The 8,619-nt window shown below is 43.0% G+C and overlaps 1 long non-coding RNA gene across 2 annotated transcripts; it reads right to left on the reverse strand.

The window, feature by feature from the left end:
• Nucleotides 1–19: 19 nt before the first annotated feature.
• LOC113220065 lies at nucleotides 20–8,269 on the reverse strand. Of its 2 annotated transcripts, XR_003307011.2 has the most exons (6): nucleotides 8,123–8,269; nucleotides 6,727–6,748; nucleotides 4,068–4,162; nucleotides 3,574–3,595; nucleotides 3,221–3,271; nucleotides 20–1,691 (listed from the first exon to the last, which is right to left on the reverse strand). It is a non-coding gene; the product is annotated as an uncharacterized LOC113220065 (long non-coding RNA). The 2 variants fall into 2 exon arrangements; XR_003307010.2 differs by having other exon boundaries at nucleotides 20–3,271; nucleotides 8,123–8,265.
• Nucleotides 8,270–8,619: the final 350 nt, after the last annotated feature.

Below are 8,619 nucleotides of genomic sequence, written 5' to 3' on the forward strand. Positions count from 1 at the left end.
TCAATTTATACTTAGAACCAGACTTCTCATGTAACACAAGTAAAATTGCCATATTACACCTAACTTAAAACATTGAGAGGATCAAATAATATGTAAGAGCAGTCTATATACTACATAATGCACAATCAATTACAAAGTAAAGCTTTCTCAAATTAACTCAAAGGTCAAAAGTAAACAGTTAACATCCTTTAAAAAACCACACCAAAATAATATTTTGAGAAAATACGCACTTCGGCTACCCACTGAAGTTAAGGAGAGAACAGTCCCATCATCAAGAATTCCCCAGCGTTGTTTTTATGTTTTAATAATCACACATTATTCCCCCTGCTTTCTTTTGTGTATATTACTGCATGTTCTCCCTTTTTCCTTTTCTGTGTAACCTATCTTGGGAATCACTCGGTAGCAGTAAAAAGACATCTTACCCTTATTTACAGCTCCGTAGTTCTCCTTTAGGCGGAAGTACCAGTTAATTTTAATAGGCCCTTACTAGACATTTCAGTTATTTCCCATATTGAGCTACGGAAAACAGTGTGACAAGGACTTTCTGCATAGATTGTTTCATATTTATGGAGTATACCTTCAGGATAAAACGCCTCCAAGTAGGGTTTCCGGTTTAAATGTATTTGCAAGGTTGTGAGATTGTGCCAAATTCCCCTTCATGGAGTCGAGCCATTTTGCATTTTCACCAGCACTATATGAATGTAACTTCCCTTACAGCCAAACCAGAGGATGTATTGCTGTGTTTTTGGAATTTCCCTCAATAGGAGAGACACTGCAGTATAGTTGACATTTGCCTTTCTCTTATGTGTGAAGATGTGTTTAAGGATCATCTGCATTTCTTTTCCTGTGACTTGTCTATTTACCACTTTATTATCTTTCAGATTCACTTGAATCTAAAGATTCTCAATTCAGCCTATTTCAGGTCATTATTGTTTGTCTCTTCACTGTTGACTCTCACCTGAACTACCCAACCAGCCTCCTAGCTGGTCTCCCTGCTTCCACCCTTGCCTGCATTACAGTACATTCTCACAGAGTCGCTGGTCAGTCTTTTTCTTGGAGAATTAACTGTGATCCCCAGGCTATAATCCTCCAGTGGTTTCCCATCTCAACTAAAGTCCATATTCTTTGTCAGTGCTCACTGTGTGCACAAGGTCTTAACCCATCATATTCATTTCACTCTGCTGCAGCCACCCTTGTGTCTTTCTGTTCTTTGCCCAAAACGAGTTTGTTCCCATTTCAGGAATTCCATGGAAGATATTCCTCTCTGAAAGACCTCCCATCATCCTCACAAGACTCCCCCTCACATTTTTGGTTCTTTAAAAAAAAAAATAAGATGGGCTTTCTCTCTGTCTGTGAAGGTGGGGAACTTCTGTCTTATTTCAAAAAGAAAGGGACGCAACAAGCTCCAAGAGGCACATAAACAGCCATGAGAGTGTAGCCAGAGCTTCTCATTCCACTGTCATCTACCGACTGAAGGTTGCTGGCCATGGCTGATGCCTAGTACCCACAAAGCCTGCTATGCCACCTGGTTACCAGGAAGCAACCAAGTCAGGCTACTGGCTCATAATGCCCCACTCCGCAGACATACCAAATGCCCACAATGCCCATCCCTGCTGCTGCCTACCTTGTGGCCACCCTGCCCGTCTGCGGTGACTGCACTATTCGTCCTGGGCTGCCTGAGCTCTCCAGTCCTGAGAAAAGTGCCGGCGGTGGGGGTTTTATTGGAAGTCACGCTGGGCAATGAATTCCATAGAAAACCCTGGTTACTGAAGTCAGTTCCATTAGCATCTCTGTTTTTCTGAGTCTGGCAGCTTTCATTTGCGCACCAAATGTAGTTATATATACATTTCTGACTGCTTTTTTAAGTAAATGCTTCTCTCCTGTCTTACAAGTGTTAGTTCTTTGTCTTGAACTTGACCGTAGCCACTCCCAGAGCCCTGGTCTCACTGTCAGTAAACAGTGATGACTGTGACTTGCATGAAAGCCTAGGACACATCACATTTTCCATTTCTTGTCTATAAAATAGGGACTAAACTGCAGCAGAGCTGAAGAGACATTCATGCCAAAGTGGGAATTTTACAGTAATCAGAGCTCCATGGCTAAACTCCTTTGAGTAAAACCAAAACAAAAACAACTTTTTTAGGACTCTGGCCGTAACATGTCATAACTTTTGCAGTCATTTCAAGCATGTCCCCCAATTATTGTTCTTGTAGTTTCTGCTAATGTGACTTAAAACCATCTACTAAGAATATCATATACTCTCTTCCATGACAAAGTGTATTTTGAATTTAAGAATTCTACACATATTTGAGTCTGAATTATCCCAGTTATTAGCTTACCTTAAGGAATGGGAGAAAAGAAACAATTGGGCCCTTAACTGACTCGTTCACTTAGGGCCCAGACCAGCTGCATAGGTAAGGATAGAGAATGGGATGGGGACTCCAAAACTGAAGTATTTGAAATTTTACTGAGAAGAGGGAGAGACTAGACCAAAAAGGTCTCAACAAAGAAGGTTCAACAACAAAGACAGAGGCAGAAGCAGCCTTTGTCCCCCATGCCGAGCCCTGGGAAAGCCGACTACCGGCAGGAGGGAGCTGGAAGCAGAGGATGTCTCTGAGGGGGAGGGACGGCAAAGCGGTGGGGGCACTGGGGGCCAGAGAGATGCCAGAGAGCAAATGGCACCGGAATATTCACTCCGCCATCCACCCCAGCAGATCCCTTTAAACCAGGAGTGCACCGTGAGCACAGAAACATGAACGAGCACTAACAAGTCCTGAAAGGTCAGAGGGTGACTCTCGATTTCCCCTTGGCACACAGCAGAACTGTTTCTCTAGGTTCCAGGAAATGCCTGTGAGAGAGCTGTGTCCCCCAGATTCCCTTCATCACAGATGACACCCAGTGCTTAAGCCTACACCCTTGTGCACAATCCCTAGGAGTGCTGACTAATCCAAACCAAAGGCTCTGATGTTCCACAGGCAGAAAAGAGCAGGTGGACTGCAAAGAGAATCTCTCATGAACGCGGCACCCCCAAAGCCCATAGAGACAGTTCTTACCATGATGCCAAGAAACTGAAAACAATAAGCCAGACCTCACATATATTTCCATTTTCCTTCTGGTTTCATACTCCCTCCTGCAGCCCCTCCTCCCAATCAGCAGGGATAACCTGGAGGCTCCTGGGAACCTTTTCCCATTGGGTTTTTCCTGGCACGTAGCTCCCTACCTGGATGAGTCTCCTCGTAACTTCTATCACTTATACTCTCCAGCATCAAGTCTTTAGAAAGAAAAACACCAGGATAAGTCATTAGACAGAGTGACTCACCCACTCCTCCTACTTTAGCTGAAGCTGAAGGATGGGCTATTCTCCCACCCCACGCTGCTTCATACATGATCCCCTAATCTTTCTTCTGGGTTGACAAACCTCCCTACAGTTTCTCGGGCCAGAGTTCTACACTGGCAAAATCACTTTCGCGAAAACCCCAATCCCCTTTCCCAGCAGGAACCCAGAATCAGGTTCCTATACACTGATGCTAGCAAGTTTTTCCCTCAGGAAGTGAGTTATTTCATGGTACATACCGTTTTCGCTCCAAGCTGTTATCTGCAATTGTATAAAAGAAAACATTGTGAGAATCAGATTCTGCTGTGCGCTTCACACAGATCTGTTATTCTCTGGACAACGATAAAACACCAGAAGGTGGTACAGCGATTGAGCCATAGACCAAAGTCTCCAAAGACTAGCACAGAGGATAGCTTTAGAAAAATAATACCTTAATTCACAGAATTTACCTTTAATTTTATATGCAAATGCACAATGCTTAATCCAAGGAGGAAAACTGGTGCTGTGGAAAATGCCTCAGCATTCCAGTTGATAATGGATGCTGTCATTGAAAAGCACTCTAGTGGACCACATATAAGGTGGGAAGACACTCCTACTGAATTCCAGCTCCACAAAGAGAATAGGGTACAGTGTACATAATGCGCATTGCCAGATTTTCATATCAAAATTCATTGAGAAGTAAAGCAATCAGGAAAACAACATTGCTGTAAAAGATAAAAAAGGGGAGCCTTACGTGGGCATCATTCTTAGCATCATCATCTTCTTTTTCTTCTTCTTGATCTTTACATGGCGGTGAGCCTCTTAAAACCAGGCCATCCTCAGGACAAACTGGAAGGACACAGAGGAAAGATCAGTGCACGGGTGGTTGGTGACTGTGAGTCACTCAGGGAGCTTTGCTGGATGTGGTGTATGGAGGTGGTTGACAAGCATGAACTGAGTTGATCCTGGGCTATTCCCCTGAGTGGGAGAGGGATGGCAGAGAAGGGGAGCAGGAAAGACACGAGACATGAAGGCGTTGGCCTCGTACTAGAGGCATCAGGCAGCAACACAAAACAGACAGCCCCAAATGGATCTAAAATGCATAATGAGGGTCAGTGGAAGAGTGCCTTCCTCCCTCTCAAATGTTTTGAAACTCTTCAAAAAGAACAGCATTTTCTTAACATATTCAATACCCTGTCAGTACACTAGGATCCAATTACGCTGGTACTACATTTAGCATCTGTTTAAAAAAGTTGTTACTTGATTAAAAGCCTATTAATGAAATGGGCTGAATTTTACCCAAATTACTCTATTCTATTAAGCACACACTCTTTTTCATAGAAATCATTTAAAAAATTAAATATTAATATGCTACAATTAAAACTAGTCATGATTTCCTCTTTGTCTTTTTCTGGAACCAGGGTGTGTGCACAAAACCTATTGGGCTCCTGTAATCAGGGGCTTCAGCAGCTCCTGTGCCACTCTCCCTGAGGAGAGTCTGACTCTGAACACTTTCTGCCATGAGGATAAGTGTCCAGGTTCAAATATACACTGTTTACTGAAATGAGGAAATGTATACCAATAGAAATGGACAAATTCAGGAAAAAATGTCCATGCGTACAGGGGTGATTTTTTTGGTTAACTAGCTTACAAAAAAAAAAAAAAAATTTTATTCGATGCCGCTTCATTGAGATATACAAAATAGTGGTATAAAAAAATCAAAAATTTGGCCGGGTGCGGTGGCTCATGCCTGTTATTCCAGCACTTTGGGAGGCTGAGGTAGGCAGATCACGGGGTCAAGAGATTGAGATCATTCTAGGCAACATGGCAAATCCATGTCTCTACTAAAAATAAAAAAACTAGCTGGGGGTGATGGCACACGCGTGTAGTCCCAGCTACTAGGGAGGCTAAGGCAGGAGTATCAGTTGAACCTACAAGGCAGAGGTTGCAGTGAGTGGACATCATGTTACTGCATCCTGTCTAATGACAGAGCAAGAGTCCGCCCAAAAAATATTAAAAAATCACAAATTTTTATTAGTCATGTTAAATCTACCTTATGAGCTGTCAACATAAAGATTCTAGAAAGTAAAGAAGGTACAAAGAAGTTGACAGGAATCCTGTATTCATGCATAGGAAGACTAAACCTGACACAATACTACACATATGATCTACAGACTCACAACAACTGCTATGAAACTGGTAACAGCCATCTGTGCAGAAATGGAAAAGATAATCCTAAGAGTTTAAATAATTTATATATGCCTCAGATAACCATGGTAACTTTGAAAAAGAATAGTATTAGAGGATGCACATTCAGGAGATTGAAATCTACAAAAAAAAAAAAAAAAAAGATAAATTCAGATAGCATGCTCCTAGCTTGGGGGCACCCATGAGTATCACAGATATACAGAGCCCAGAATTACATGCATACATAGAGTCAGCTGATCTTTAAGAAAGGTGCCAAGAATACACAATGGGGAAAGGAAAGCCTCTTCCACAAATGATGGTAAAACTGCATGTTCTCATGAAAATGAAATGGAATGCTGACAGTGTGCTCAAGGTTGTGCTTCTCCCTCCATTTCCAAGACACTGGAGCTTTTGAAGTGAGCCCAGAGTGATTTTAATTCTGTCCTCCCTGTCCAGGGAGATGTCTTGATACCAGAGGTAAACAGCAAGGACAGACTAATGAATGTGCTGCCATGAAACCTAACAGTTCATAAGGTGAGGATCCATTTCTCCTATGCATCTGGGCACACTGCAGAAGAATTCTGTCTCCAGGATTAAGTAACTGCCTGTGACAGAACTGTGTTCCAAACCAAAGGCTCTGACATATTGCAGTGGCAGAGGCAGAAAAGAGCAGGTGTTCTCAGAAAAATCACCTTTAAATAATAAAGAAGATGTGATTGAAAGCACAGCATACTCAAAAACGTAGTACTTCTCACCCTGATGACATTGAACTCTGAAAATAACAAACTCAGCTTATATTTACTTTTTCTCTTTCTACACCCTCCCTCAGCCTCCTAAGCAGCAGGTATAACATGAAGGTTGCTGGAAATGCTGTTTCATTAGATCCCACCTGAAGTCTTGTTGACTACCTGGAAAGGCATCCTCTTTTCTGCTGAGATTCTCCAGAATCCACTCTTTAGAACCACCAATATCAGAATAAGTCAGTGAGAGGTGCACTTACGTCTCCTCCTCCAGGCGAAGACACACTGGCTCACACAGAATCTCCTGGTTGGGCCTCTGGGTTCACACACATTTCTACAGCCCCTCTGCTCATAGTTATCCACTTGCAAAATCATTTGCTCTCACCACACCCCCAATATTTTTTAACAGGAACCCAGATTAAGATTTCTACATATTAAAGCCAGCAAGTTTGTTTCTCAGAAAGTGACTTAGTTGAAGGTACGTACCCTGGACACGTGATGGTAAAATCTGCAACGAGACAAAAGAAGATGCTATGAGGATCAGATCAATTCTGCTGCATCCCTTACACAGACCTGTTAGTCTCTTGATGACTTCAGAAAACTAGCTGTGAAACAGTGGTTGAATCAAAGGTCAAAGGCCAAACATTCTAGCATAGAGGACACCTGTGGCAAAGACAAGCGCTTTTCCCACAGTATTTATCTTGGAGGTTGATGTAGATTGCTAAATGCACAGGGCCTAATCCAATGAGAAAAACTGGTGTGGAGGAAACTGCCTCTGCATTAGTTGATGATGGACGCTGTCCTTCAAAAACATCGTAGTGTGTCATGTATTAGATGAAAAGAAACTCCCACTGACATCCATCCTCACAAAGAGAATTGGGTATGTTGTACATAATGTGCCTTGTCATATTTCTATATCAAAATTAATTGAGAAGAAAAGAAATCAGGTGAAAAAAAAAATGTATACGTTGGCCCATTTTTAAGACAAAGTGCCTTGAACCAGTTTAGGTCAGCAAAGGACAGAAGAAATACTAGCTTCCTTCTTGGATGGGCAATGCCTGCTTGCTGGTCCCCCCCTTCTCCCCACTTAGTTGCCCTCAGTTCAATCAAAGAAAATTAAGTCTAAGATGAAAATTTACTAGCCTGCAAAGTACCTCGCATTGTCTGTTCTTATCACCCTACCCAGCTACTTGAAGAGCCCCTGAGCTGACTAGGATGGCAATGCATTGTGGGCTGCGAAAACATGCAGTAAGAGAATCCTGGAAAAACACCTAAGTCCCTCAACAACAATCAGTAGGCCACACCCAGGAAAACTGTAACCCCACAGGACTCAGCCTATGAGGAACCAGGGGAGGGACCTGCACACTAGGGGATAAATTGCTTGTTGAAACTCTGCTGGGTGTGTCTGCCCATCAGACACCGGGCCTTGCAACACTGTCATTAAAAGTCTCACTTTTGGCCAGGCGTGGTGGCTCACGCTTGTGATCCCAGCACTTCAGGAGGCCGAGGTGGGTGGATTACCTGAGGTCAGGAGTTTGAGACCAGCCTGGCCAACATGGCGAAACCCTGTTTCTACTAAGAATACAAAAATTAGCTGGGCATGGGGACATGGGGACACATGTTGTGATCCCAGCTACTCGGGAGGCTGAGGCAGGAGAACTGATTGAAGCCAGGAGATGGAGGTTGTACTGAGTTGAGATTGCACCACTGTACTCCAGCCTGGCCAGCTGAGCAAGACTCTATCTCAAAAAAACAAGGAAAGAAAATCTCACTTTGCTGTTTTTCAGCTCCATGAGTCTGTTCTTTGAGTTTGGACTGGTGAGTTTGTTTCTCACATCAGAAAACCAATGTTTCCTTAGAAGACAAAGAAAGGTGGTCTTACCTGGACATCATCATCATCCTCATCATCATCACAATCATTATCTTCACTTGGTGGTGGGCTCACTAAACTCAGGTTGTCCTCAGGAGAAGCTGGAAGGACACAGAGGAAAGATCAGTGCCCTGGTTGTTTGTCACTGTGAGTCACTCCAAGCTTTGGTGGATGTGGTGTATGGAGCTGGTTAACAAGCATGGACTGAGTTGATGCTGGGCTATTCCCCTGGGTGGAAGGGAGATGGCAGAGGAGGGGTGCAGCAAAGACATGAGACATGGAAGTGTTGGCCTTGTACTAGAGGCATCATGCAGTAACACAAAACAGTCAACCCAAAATGGAACAAAAACACACACTAAGGGTTAATGGAAGAGTGCCTTCCTCCTTCTGAAATGTCTTGAAGCTCTTCTAACAAACAACATTTTCTTAACATATTCAAGACCATATCTGTACACTAGGATGCAATTATGCTGCTACTACATTTAGCATCTCTTTTAAAGGATTTATGA

Source organism: Piliocolobus tephrosceles, unplaced genomic scaffold (genome assembly GCF_002776525.5).
Source record: "Piliocolobus tephrosceles isolate RC106 unplaced genomic scaffold, ASM277652v3 unscaffolded_326, whole genome shotgun sequence".
NCBI classification, from domain to species: Eukaryota; Metazoa; Chordata; class Mammalia; order Primates; family Cercopithecidae; genus Piliocolobus; species Piliocolobus tephrosceles.